We start from the raw sequence: 13,971 nt of genomic DNA on the forward strand, positions 1-13,971 counted from the left end.
GGAATTTTCTGCCACACTGGCTTTCTCCCCTCTTCCACCAGCTCCCAGCTGCAGGGCTACATCTACAAACCATCTGCACTTTCCTCCCTTCTCATTTCCCCATGTATTCCCAGATGCCCACCTTTAGGTCTTTCAGTGCTCAGGTCTCTCAGGCGTGAGTTTGTGTTGATCAGGGACTTCTTTATTGAATTACAGGTGGTTAACTTCTTGAAGTGTCAGGGGGAGAGGAAAAGATGCGCCCTTCCGCCGCCGTTCTCTGACATCTCTCTTCCCATTTTAGAGAGTGGAAGGGAGGGGCAAAGACACAGAGAGAGAAACGTTGATGTGAGAGAGACACATGGATTGGTTGCCTCCTGCACACACGATATGCAACGGGCCGGAGAGCAAGAGTGGCTGTCTCGCGGAGCTGCTTGCCGGCACTCGGGGACGCGAGAAGCAGAATCGCAGAGAGGAGAGGAGTTGTGGAGATGCCATTGCCCCTTGCTCCGCCCTGGTGATTCCCGGGGACCCCGCCTTACTCAATTTACATCCCCACCCAAGCTGTGCTAGTGGCACAAAGAGAACCACCGGCGCTTTTGCAGCCCAGCCCAGCAGAATGTAGATTTCAACTCCTCGCATACATAAGGGACACACTCAAGAAGCAGAATCAGGTTCAGAGGAAGCCAGAACCAGACCCGGCTGGGCCGGTGACATGGAACCGCTGTACCAGCAAACGCACAGGCAGGTCCACCAGATCCAGTCTCACATGGGAAGCTGGGAGATGGCAGACAGGCAGTTTGTGCACTTGGTTGAAAATGAAATCCAAGCTAGCATACCAGATATTCAGCCACCAGGAAAAGTTGAGATGGCCCTGGTGAGGCCGAGACGGCCCCGGTGAGGTCGAGATGGCCCGAGTGAGGCTGAAACGGCTCTGGTGAGGTTGAAACGGCCTATGTGAGGCTGAGACGGCCCCTGTGAGGTTGAGACAGCCCCAGTGAGGCTGAGACGACCCCGTGAGGTTGAATTGGCCTTGGTGAGGTCAAGACGGCCCCAGTGAGGTCGAGACAGCCCCAGTGAGGTTGAGACGGCCCCAGTGAGGTCGACACAGCCCCAGTGAGGTTGAATCAGCCCTGGTGAGGCTGAGACAGCCCCGGTGGGGTTGCAACGACCCCTGTGAGGTTGAGGCAGCCCTTGTGAGGCTGAGACGGCTCCTGTGAGGCTGGGACGGCCCCTGTGAGGCTGAGACGGGCGGGGTAGGAGATCAACCAAAGGACTTATATGCATGCATATGAGAATAACTAATGGACACAAGACATGGGGGCGGGGGGGAAGTCGGGGGAATGTCAAGCGGGGCGAAAAAAGGAGACAGGTGTAATACTCTTTGTAATATTTTAAGAAATAAAAAAATAATAACCAGCAAATTGAATGGTGAATAATATGTATTTAATGAGACACACCACGGTAATCATGGAGATCGGAAACCTAGAGGCAAAGGAGATCTACCTCCCGCCGAGAAACCAAGTTAGCAATGCAGCGGCAGTTGCCATAACAAAGCCAAGTGCAATTGCTCCTATTATGGTCGGAGGAAGCGTTACCTTGGGAGCCAGCTTTGTGCTATCCGTGTTCCCTCACTTGTATGATACAGAACAGTGATGGCGAACCTTTTGAGCTCGGCGTGCCAGCATTTTGAAAAACCCTAACTTAACTCTGGTGCTGTGTCACATATAGAAATTTTGTGATGTTTGCAACCATAGTAAAACAAAGATTTCTATTTTTGATATTTATTTTAGATATTTAAATGCCGTTTAACAAAGAAAAATCAACCAAAAAAATGAGTTCGCGTGTCAGAGGTTCGCCACCACTGGTCTAAAGCGATAGCTTCTCTCTGTAGTTTTCTCTCTAAAGTTTTCCCGTCTTAAATAAAGTGTTGTGTGAACGCTTCAAAACAAGAAAACTTCCATGAACGTGTCAGAAATGTTAACCAGATAACACAAATGTCTGACTGTTTTGGAAATTTGCAGACAAATGAGGCTGTCGCTTAAAATGCAGCTGCAGCCCTAACCGGTTTGGCTCAGTGGATAGAGCGCCGGCCTGCGGACTGAAGGGTCCCAGGTTCGATTCCGGGCATGGGCCTTGGTTGTGGGCACATCCCCAGTTGGGGGCATGCAGGAGGCAGCTGATCGATGTTTCTAACTATCTTCCTCCCTTCCCCTCTGTGAAAAAATCAATAAAATAGATTTTTAAAAAATGCAGCTTTGCGTACATTTGTGTACACAAAGAAGAGTTATACCCAGCAACGGTGTCTGTGACCGTGGGAAGAACTCAGAACCAGGGAGACTGTGTGGTTACCACCCGCCCACTTCCCATTCCCCCGTGCACAACTCATTTCCTGCATTCCACAAGCCGAGCCCCGATGTTGGGCTTCAAAAGCAATTTCAGCAGCAAAATAAGGCGCTTTTCTCCAATTTTCCAGCCATTTGTACGGGGTTAGTGTTGTTTACCCACCTCGTACAATGGTATTTACATACCCCTTTGAAGAAAATTGGTGGGTATGATTTATGGAGTACCGTAAGCGCGCAATTTTCCATGTGGTGAACCTAATCTGAAAGCTCACTTGCAAAGGTCGCTCCGGCCACACAAATACCAAGTCTCCTCTTTGGAATAAGTTAGGATATTCATTTTTCTTGGAAAATGTCAGCGGCACCCCGGTCCGGGGGTTAGTTTATGCAGATAAATGCGTAAGACTTTAATCTGAGAGCAAAAATACTCGGCGCGGTCCGAGCGGCAGTCCATCGATCACTGTTAAGACCTGTAATTTGTTTTTATTTAAATCTCCAGCCAGGCGGAGTGGGCCACGGGACCATTAACACGGCACCTCACGCCTAAGCCGGGATCAAGGCCCATAAACACGCCGGGACTCCCAGCCCCGGGGGCTCGCCCAGCCAGGGGTGGCATTTTGTGCCTTTTCCAGCCAGAGGCGTCCTGTCCAGCTCAGCTCCTGGGAAATCACCTGGTGAGACTCGTCTCCCAGCCCGCACTTGGGTTCTAACGTAAGGGCTCCCTTCGGCGCCAGGAAGAGAGCACCGGCCAGTTAGATCCCCTGTAAATTTCTTTTTTTCCCAGAAGAGCAGTCCCGTGCGGAGAAATCTCTCATGTTCCCATCAGGAATCACCAGGGCCCTGAGGTGCTTGCATTTGCCACTGACAAGAGGAAGAGCCGGCGGCCCCTTGTCGTTTTGCCTCAGCGCACCGGTCAGAGGAACATTAAAAGATCTTGCCTGGGAAGTCCCAGTATTTTGGGCGGGCGGCCGTGCTTTCTATTCTTGCCTTCTTTCGTGTCCCAGAGAAGCCCTGTGAAAACGTGAGCTTTATCCCCAGTCGCAGTGCCCGGGAGACCCTTTTCGAATAGGAAATGTAATCTTGAGGTGTGATTATGAACTGCTGGCCTGCCAGTCTACAAAGTGAGGGAGGGAGGTGGGAACCCAGGCAAGGACCCTCGGATGAGACTTTGCAAAGGCGCCTTTGGAATCTGTGGGAGGTGAATGGCCAGCCAGGGGTGACGCCTGGAGTCTGGACCAATAGTTGACATTGATGCTGCCATCTCAATGTCACCCGAGTGACGGGGAAATTCCATCCCCACGGAATGGCTTCCTTTTCAAACCGTGGCCAGCCCGTGTTCACCACCCACAGCCAAAGCTATACATTTGACCCCCTGCCCCCTACACACACAATGTGCTATTATAGAGCTCTATGCTGGAAACCTATATAATCTTATTAACCAGCGTCACCCCAACGTCACCTGCCCTCTGCTCACATGGCTCTGTTCCCCTGTAGCTCCTCAAACGCGCCCCGAGGCTGTCCCTGCTGCCTCGGATCCCCTCTCCCTGGAAGGAACCATGGCTGGGACCCTCCCCCTTCAGGCCTCTATTCCCCGCCTCGTCAAACTCTTCTCTCGTCCCCGTCACTCCCTGTCCCACACCAGCGTGACACTCCCAATCACCCTTCGGCGCTGCTTATGTCATGCCCACAGACCTTCTCGCCATCTGACATGGCGTAGGTTTCACTGCCTTGGTTGCTGTCTATCCGTCTCTACCCTACTCCCCAGCCCCCCAATAACGTAAGTGCCTCAGACCCGGCCTTTGTTTCATTTACTGCTGCGTCCTCAGTGCCTAGAAAAATACTCACCGCCCGAGGAAACTTCAAGTGGACAGTTAGCAATTGAACCCCACAGATGCCTGTGACCGCCTGGGAGATGCCAACAAAGTTATAGTGGTCACCTCTCATTCACGAGGTTTCCCCCCCAGAACGTACGGGCCTCGGGCCTCACACAGTCACCTCTACACATGTTTCTTAAACGGAACACGTGGAAGGCGTGAACGATGAGCCCAGAAGCGGCCTTCTCCCATGAGGCCAGGCTCAGTCGGGGCGCAGTCATGGCTGAATTCAGGTCTTGACCTTGAGTGCGGACAGACCTGAAGGGATGAGGACCCACAGCAGAGGGAACGGGAGAGCGTGGGTTCGAATCCCACCGGGCTAGGCTACACACACTGTGTGTGCTCTATGGAAATCAAAGGAATGAAGAGGGTCATATTTTGCGACATATAAAAACGTCACCAGTACACATTTCGGTGTCAGTTAGGAAAGCGTTGCCAGACGCACGCGTGTGCTTTCGTGGGCAATATTGTCTCTGGCTACTTCTGTGCTACGAAGACAGGGGCATGCACGGCCCACGAAATCTCGCATTTTTATCCTCCTGCTCTTTCCGGGAAAAGTTTGCTGACCCAGGTCTCACAACAGTGCCTCCATTGAATGGCCAACCTGGGGGTGTTCCCGTTGCCTGAAGTGGGAGAGTCCCATGAACGCGTTTCTGGGAATTACTGCTGGGCAGGCCCCGGTGGCGGGATCCTCCCCCAAATGTGGCTCGTGTCCTTTCTCTCTCAGATGCTTTTCCACCCTCATCTCTGGACCCACACGGTGGAACCCTTTTATGTTTTTGCTCCAGAAAGCCCAAAGTGGGCCGAACCCTTTCCCCTCTCTAACGCTGCCTTCAAGGGCCTTGAGAGAATTTAGCCTCCAATCTCATTGCCTTTGCAATCAGAATGATTTGAGTCAGTCCTCCTTGCTTCGGAAGTTTGCATTCTGTTCTCCCAGCGGCACTTTCCCAAGGGGGCACATCCACCTCAGTTTAGGAGAAGTAGGTTGCTTGACCCTGATAACTTTTTAAATGCTTTCTAATCGAAAGCCCGCCCTTCCCTGCCCCTCCCCCCTCAAAGCTCATCCATGGATAAGCCACTAACATAGAAGGACTCAAGGCTTTTGTTTGAGCCAAGGGTGCGGGTGGGGGACACAGCTAGCTTTGGGGGAAGGGCTCGGGAACCTAGCCCATGCCCAGGACCCACCCAGAGCCCTGACTGCACAGCGTTCCTCCCCTTCCCTGCTGGTGGGCCATCCCCATGGGCACCGCCGCCAGCCACAGGCCCCAGGCCCGCTCCCGCCTGCCAGGCCCTTGGTTGGGAGCCAGGGCAGTGTCCCAGGTCCCTGGAGCTCGCTGCCCCCCTACCCCTGCCCCCCGTTATGAGCTGCATGACAGCGAGGAAAAGGGCCGACCTCCTCTCCTGGCTTCTCTTGCAAAAGGCCCTCGTAGCCGGAGGGCTGACATTTCACCACATTTCTGCTTTAATTAATGTCCGGGAGATGAACTTCGCTTCCACCCGCAGCAGCAGCATGAATGAGACGGAATTGCAGCCGTTGCTTCTTTTCAGTTCTGCTGTTTTCACCAGCACTACGTCCAGAAATCAGTAACACCCGGGCACCGTCCTGCACAGAAACCGCCGGCCACACGCGTCTGGTGGCGATGCCAGTCCCCCGATGTCCTCGCTGCAGGCCTCGGCACCTGCACCCCGGGAGGCTGGGCTGTTCAAGTTCATGGAGCCCTGGTATCATCCCGGGTAGTGACTGCGGGCTCCAGAGTGTGGCCTCGACTTAACAGTGGGGGGCGCCTTCTTGACTCACCCCAACCTCCCTCTTTTCCTCTGCTGACATTGGAGAAGGGAGGGCACCCCCCCTCCCCCCTCCCCCAGTTTAATGGGGTCTAATGCTGCCCTCCCCTGGATTCTCCTCCGAGTTCAGTAAGAAAACATACTTGTAACAACAGAGAAAGCACTAGTCGAGGGTTACAAACAGGTTCTGAGCTCCCACCGGGGAGGCCGTGGCCTGCACTGGTTAGTAAGAGCCACTCATTCAGACCCACCATTCAGCGGCTCTGTGGCTTTAGGCAAGTTACTTAACCTCTCTGAATCTCACTTGCCTCACGTAGGAAAAGGGGGGGTAATAGCTGCCCTTACTTGATCGGTTGGTGATGAAGACTAAGTGAGAGAACGCATACATATAGCCTCAGATACCCATCCATCTCAGCTATTCAGTGCTCAATAATGATTCGATGTTGCGTTTGCTGCTCTGGTGACAGACAAGACAAGCCAGCATTTTGCTCAGCCCAGGATAAAGAGGAGTCCCTCCCTTGGCCTCCCAGGACTTAACACTGTAGACTCTTTAGCTGCGTCAAAAAAAAAAAAGAGAGAAGAGGGTAGAAATATAAAAGGAGTGAATCAAACCGATTTGAGCCAAAGAAGCAGGGCCGATTAATAAGCTTAAGCACCAACGGGAGCGTTCATGCTCCTACAAGTGCTAGGGGTTCTCGGACTGTTGTCCTCCAAACTGTAGCATCCAGTGTCAAAGAGGCAACGGGCTCACTGGGGGTATGGGGTCCAGTCGTGGGAGCAGTTCTGGGAGTTTCCAAGCGGCTATGGACCAGCCATGGAGTGGCCCAGGGAAAGATGGCCAGGAGGGTCCGAGCTGTCTAGCAATCACATCACGGGGGAAATGAAAGATGGATGCTTTTCTGGGGCCAAGAAGTCTAAGGGGCACAGTGGCTACTGTCAGGAAAGGGGCAGTCATCTGTCCCTTAGAATAGCGCAGCCATCAACCCAGAGAGGGTTCAGAGAGAAGGTTCTGAGCCAGACTTAGGACTTTTGAATCAACAGGTTGGCCGCTTAGCCACTGAAACGCCCCTTCCCGGTGAAGAGTGGAGTCTGCCTGGGGAGGACTCTCTTTCCGGGAGGCCTGTGAAGGGCACCCTTAAGTTGGAGAGGTCAAACCAGCCGGCTTCTGGGATCCCTTTCAATCCAAGTTCTGAGAGAGAGAGACTTGCTTGTGTGTGCGTTGTAGGGAGAGACTTGGGCTTTGCGCACTAGAGTTTTCTCTCTGTTCTGCAGTTGCCAGATCTCCTCCATGGGTCTGAAATACACATGGATGTGTCCTGCCTACCAAATAAGCAGGTTTACCAGTAGGGGATGGCCTTTGGAGAATTGGAAGCATTAAAAAAATGCATGTTTGCTGCTCGGCTGCCGTGGCTCAGTGGTTGAGCATCGACCTCTGAACCAAGAGGCCATAATTCGATTCCCGGTCGGGGTACATGCCCGGGTTGTGGGCTAGATCCCCGGTAAGGGGCGTGCAGGAGGCAGCCAATCAATGATTCTCTGTCATCATGATGTTTCTCTCTCTCTTCCTCCCCCTCTCCCTTCCTCTCTGAAATCAATAGAAAAATATTTTTTAAAAATGCTTATTTTCCTATCCAAGAAAACTAAAAGCACCCCTTATGTCCCTCAAAGGCAAAATAGGGGAAAGGCCTCATGGGAACCCCAATCTTGGAAAGCGAGGTGTCCTAGCCATTTCACCTCGTAGCCACACAGGCACCCACAGTGGTGCAGGCTGGGGTGCTTCCAAATAGGTGGTTAGTTTGCCACCGAAGCATGACCAACGCGTCAGCTACAACAAGCGAACACCTGGCTGGGCATGTTAACATCATCTCCTATCATTGCTATTCGAGGTGGCTCGGGCGCAGAGTCTGGGACGCAAGCCACGAAGTAGATTTCTCAAAATCGATGAGCATTTTCCTGGACATTGGCAGCCCCTTCTATGGCATTTCAATGTGAGTTAACATGGATTAGTGCCTTTGGAAAAACAGGTACCGAATTGCTGTGCAAATCGAGGCAGCGCCAGACGCGGGCTGAGGACAGGATAAAAGCCTGCGGCAGGACATGAGATTCATGTGCTGAGGCCACTCCAGCGAGATGAGATCTTGGAGGAAAGGGTGTAAATGGTTCTGTCCAGTTTTATATTAGCTGTTGGTACTCGTCGGACACTTAGATTCTGCGTGTGACAACGTGTAAAATGGGTTGCACGCTTGCAGGACAGAGGTTGTTGGGTTCTGTGTCATAACATGAATCACGGAGAAACTCATTTTCGTTGTTAAAGTGGAGGCCCTGTACAATTTTGTAGGAATTTCATTGTAAAGCTGCCCACTCTTCTTTAAAGTTTCAGTGGTTTTAAGAATCGTCACGGCGGCCCGAGCAGGTTTTGCTCAGTGGATAGAGCGTCGGCCTGCAGACTGAAGGGTCCCAGGTTCGATTCCGGTCAAGGGCACGTACCTTGGCCTGGGCCCTGGTCAGGGCAAGTGCAGGAGGCAACCAATCGATGTGTTTCTCTCACATCAATATTTCTCTCTGTCTTTCTAAAAATCAATGGAAAAATATCCCTGGGTGAGGACTAAAAAACAAACCAACAAGAATTGTCGTGGCAGATAGTCAACCAAACCCAGATGGTTGCCGGTAGGAGTGATAAATTGGTAGAAGTTTGGCAATTTCTTGATTCCCGTCCGGTTTGCCGCATACAACCACAGACAAGCCACCGTGTCCCTTGCCTGTTATCAAACACAGACAGGAAGTTGGGAAGTGAGTGGAGGCAGGCGCATCTCAGAACAATGGGAACCTTCAAGGTCAGCTCTTCTTGTCAATGGCTGACATTTAAGCATTTCTTTCAGACGCTGCTGATAATGTGGTTTTTTTTGAGATAGTCAAGAAGAATTGCTGTGTTGGTATGCAATTAGGGTCATAATGAGATGCAAAAATGCAAATAGGGTGATACATGCCAGTTCTTCCGAGTGCCTTTTGACAGAGCTGCAGGCACCAAGAGACGTTGATAGAGATACCATGTCACCGTGCTGAGTTGGAGGGTTGATGGCTTCTAAAGAAGCATTTCTGACGTGTTATCTCGAGATGCAAATGAGCAGGCACCTTTAGCGATGATAAATGTAGAGGTCACTGGTTTTTTTTCTGGGTAAATTTTGACAACTTCATTGAACCGGTTGTATCAGTAGGATTTGTCAGTAGATGCAGTCAACATCTTCATCCTTTTTTTTTTTTTATGAAATGTGCCCTATAAAACGCATTGTATATTCATCAGGGTATCCACGGGAAGGCGACCTTGCATGAAGTTCATTTAAAATGTAAATGAGTGGGTAACCCATTCAGCGGCTCCATCAGGTACTTAAACACGACACGCTATCCTTTCAATCTATTCTTTCCATCTTTGCGTTTTGTGCTTTTGTAAAGAAGAAAAATCAAAGAAGTTGTGTAGAGGATGACTTTGAGAATGATCACATAGCATGAGCTCTTCTAGTTGTTAAGCTAAGACAGCTTTCGAGAATCACAAAGTAATTACAGCGATGGAAGTGGCATAATGAAGACGACAGAAAGCCAATCCTCATTTCCAGAGCTTCCTTCTCCAAGGCCAAGTACTCATACTTGAGTCTCACAATGGCCACAGGAAGGGACAACTTGAACAATGAATGATCTTGGCCAACACATCACATAGAATGAGGTGAGAGCTAAGGTATGTGTTCTACAAATGTTTTACAATTGTCTACTGGGTGTGCGACTCTTAACTGGATATGGATGAAAGCAACACCCCATTCCCCTCAAGGCTCTTACGGGGAGTCAGATATGAAAACAATTACATGACAAAATGATCATGCCAGAGGCATGAAGTTCTGGCCCAGTTCTCTGCCCTTGCATCATCCATTCAAGATGGCCGACTTGTTGAGGAACAACCTGGGTACCTGGAATGAGTCCTAAGTGTCTTGACTGCTGGCCCTGAGCTCTGGAATTGAAACCACATCGGGTGTTACGCACCCTTCAGAGAGGTCAGCTAGAGGCCCATGCACGTCTGGCTGGCTGCTCTGAGAATACACCAGCATGGTGGAGAATATTCAGTCTGCAAAACATGGAATGGAGAGTAACGGTGCATCTCACTTTCATTAAATTTCATAAAACTATTTATTCTAACACTTTATGCTCAGGGCTGAGGTGGTGGTAAGGGCAAAGCCTGGCACCAGCAATAGGAGGGAGAGTTATGATGATGAGCGGGAAAGCGTAATCTTATGAAAAAACAAAGGAGTGCTTTCATTTGGAAACAATCCAAGTTGCACTGCTAATTTGAATTAGTTCTCACATTCTGGACACACATATATAGTATCTGACTGGTTGTCAAGGATGCTACAGCAGTAAATTGTATGCCTAGGTCGCTACTTGGGTGGAAAATTTCCATTTCAGGGACAAAAACGATACCTCAGACATTGCATTTCAGGGTGATAATTGCACTTCTCAGGTGCTTAAGGGAAAGATGATCTACAAATAATAATTAAAAAGTTGTGCCCCAAGGGAATGGGATGTCAGATATGGGACGCACACACGTGAAATGCAAGACTTCTGGCCTGACCTCATTCCATCGGATTCAGTATTATGAATTCTAAGCACATGCACGCTTCCATATTCGAGGTGACAATTTGAGAGTGCAGGAGGTGGAGACAAGGCAATGTTGAGTCTAGTGTATTAAACCACCCCATTGACGCCATAGCTTCTTCTCGAGACTTTAAAAGCGTCAGGCTATTAACACGCATAATTAATCAGCTCCCAAGTTCTCCTCTGCACTTTGGAGGCACACGGTTGGGGGAGGGGAAGACAGACTCAGTTCCCCTGCCCCACGTCAATGTCACAGACATGCTCTACTCTCTGGACACATTATTTTAGACGTTTGAAGATCTGTTTCTCTCACTTAAAAAATCAGAAAAATAGGAACACAACATTTGGATCGCTGGAGTCTCTCAGGAGGGTTGGCGTGGGAATCAAAAGATCGAGCGAGACTGATCATGTGGCCCTGCGTAGCCATGATGAGCTGGAGCCAAGTCTGTCTCGTGTCCTCCGAGCGAGTCACGAGGGCGCTGGCTTCTCGCAGACTGACTCCACGCGTGGACGCAAGGTGAGTGTGTGCGTTGGGTTTTGCTTCTGAAGGAAACCCTGGCCCGGCCTGAGTCTCAGAGATCGAAATAAAACCAAAGTTTGCAACATGGCGGGAGAGCGTGCCCTGTGTTCCGTGCCTTCCACGAGGGACCAGAGGAGAGATTAGAAAGATGTGACCCTTCTCTCCACGAAGCCGGGCCAGCAGGAGGCTGCAACGCACAGATCACGGAGGCTGGGCAGCAGAAGCTGTGTGGCACCAGACGCAGGTACAAAGGCAGCGGACCTCCCTGGGCTGCCAAGAGGAGGCAGCATCTAAGCTGGGCTCGAAGGCCCAATGGACGTTTTCTATGGAGAAGGAGGAAGAGGGACAGCCTGAGGGTGGAAACATCACACGTAGAAGCAAAGAGGGGAGCAGGCCCGCAGTGTGTTGGGGGACTGAGGAGCAGCTCCTGAAGGAAGGAGGATGGGAAGCTGACGGGAGGCGACTCATGTGCCAGGGCAGACCACGGCGTTTGGTCCTTAGCGTTTACGAAATGTCAGGGAGGAGCGGGAGTCCTCAGAGACGCTGAACAGAGGAGGAGCCGGTCAAGTTTAGCTTTGGTTCCTGGGAAGGCGAGTTGTGCTGAGGCCACGATGGAGGGCTTGCTGGCGAGAGAGCAGGGCGGCATCGGCACAGGGCGCCCCCCACGGCTTCGGCGAATTTGGTTCCACGCAGCAGGCGTGCGTCGTCTGGCTGACTTCTATGGCATGTCCTATCCATCCTCAGCCATCGGTGTGTGTCAGGGGACCGACAATGATGGCCATTCGCAGCGCCAGTGCCTAGGTACCCTCTGCCACCGCCGTCTGCTGCCACTTGAACAACAGGGATGAACAGATGAGGTGGCCTTCCCTATGTGGGTGCCCAGACCACCAGCTGGGTTCCAAGGAGGGCCTGGGACTCCCCTTACCGCCACCGGGGCCCTTTGACACGCAGCTAGAAGGGATTGTCTCAAATATAAAGGTCCCACGAGTGGCGATGAACGGAGGTCAGGAGGACTCTGTTTAGAAGGACAGTTGCTGGCAGAACAACATGGCTGGGGCGGAGTGAAGGCAGAGTGACGGCCAGCCCCCGGGGAAAGGGAGAAGCAAGCTGCTGTGGAGACGGACTTGACCGGGGCGGGGCCAAGATGAGTGCAGAGTCCACATTGTCTGACTCCGTGCCAGTCCAGGGCATGGGCAGCCACGCTCTGGGTGGAGACAGATGGCACGTGGCACCGGGAGGTGGCCCTGAGCGGGACTGGAATGTCCAAAACGAAGTGCCCTATGTGCACCCTTCTGTGCTCGCACAGAACCTTGTCACTGAGGATCCATGACCTCCTGGTGTGTTCCCAGGTGCTCAGGTAGGTCACTGGATCGTCGGATCACGGGTTAATAGTCACACGTGAAAAGAAGACCCTAGCCTGGTTTCCAGCCCAGAGACTCTGTGCCCGCTGCTAACTTTTAAAAAAATGGTTTGATCCTAAGAAAAGGAGTAGTGGAAGGTGGGGGGAGAGGACATTCATGTGACACTGCAACCCTGATCAGCTACCTGCTGCACGGCCTCCACTGGGGATCGAGCCTGCGGGCCCCGATGGGGAATCGAACCGGCAACCCTTCGGTGCATGGGACGACACTCAACCAACCGAGGGACACGTCGCTAACTCTGATCACACTCTACTGCTGTTTGCTCATTTGTCGTCTCTACTAGATTGCCGGGTCCCTGAGGGTGAGGATTTCACTCTTCAGCTCTTTTCCCCAAAACCGTGTTTCTCCAATTGGGCTGGAGTGGGTCTGGCGGGGTGTCGTCTTGGGCCCAAGTGAACAGCACCGTAGGAGCGCCATCTGGGGCAAAGACTTCGGGAGCCAAGCATTCTATATGGATATGTTTGGAACGTGTATTAAGGGACACGGTGTGATACGGTGTGGGGGGTGGAATAAATATCTCTGAGATGTTTTGGCTTGGCTAGGGCTGCTTTGTGCTAATCCCTTCGGCCTGGCTGGGGTGGGAGCTCATTCATAGACCTAGAAGCAGGGCCTGCTAATGGGGAAGGGGGGAGGGAGGAAGATGCTGGCCACACCCAGCGTCTTTCATGTTCATCACAACATCACATATGGAACCAAATGCCACCACGATTGAGGAAAGACAGCCGAAAACCCACATTCAGTAATCACAGCACCGACAGTAACAAAAATTCCTTTTCCTGCTCCTGGTCCTCTTAGAAGTATGTTTGTAATGGCTGGAGATTCATTCGTGAGATTATGTCCTTTATTGTGTGGTGGGATTTTATTCTGTGCCATCCATCTGTGTCTGTCGGTCTTTACACCAATGCCGCGCTGTCTCGCTCACTGCAGCTTTGTGGTAAGCGTGGAAATCAGATAATTTGATTGTTCCTCTTTTACAAAATTATTCTGGCATTGCAGGCATTATAGTTATTTTAACTTCCAATACTTGCAGTCATTACACTTTTAGAGAATAGGAAGGACAATGGGTTAGTAGACTCTAACTATGAAAAGAATGGCCCTGGAAAAGCCTTTAAATCCACGGGTTTCTTGACAAATGTTTCAAAAATACATATATATTTTCAATAATATGTATTTATTACATGCATGAATGCACATATATATTGCATGTGTAAATGCAAAAATTGCATGCACGAATGTCTTTTGCATTTGTGAATATATGTGCATATTGTATGCATATACACATGATAAGCATGTATGCATACACACATGGCAAGCATGTACAGTATATGTGTGCACATATTGTATGCATGTACATCTTGTATGCGTGTACATTGTATGCCATATATATTATAAGCATGTGCACATTGTATGCATGT

This window comes from Myotis davidii, unplaced genomic scaffold (assembly GCF_000327345.1).
Source record: "Myotis davidii unplaced genomic scaffold, ASM32734v1 scaffold904, whole genome shotgun sequence".
Taxonomy (NCBI): Eukaryota; Metazoa; Chordata; class Mammalia; order Chiroptera; family Vespertilionidae; genus Myotis; species Myotis davidii.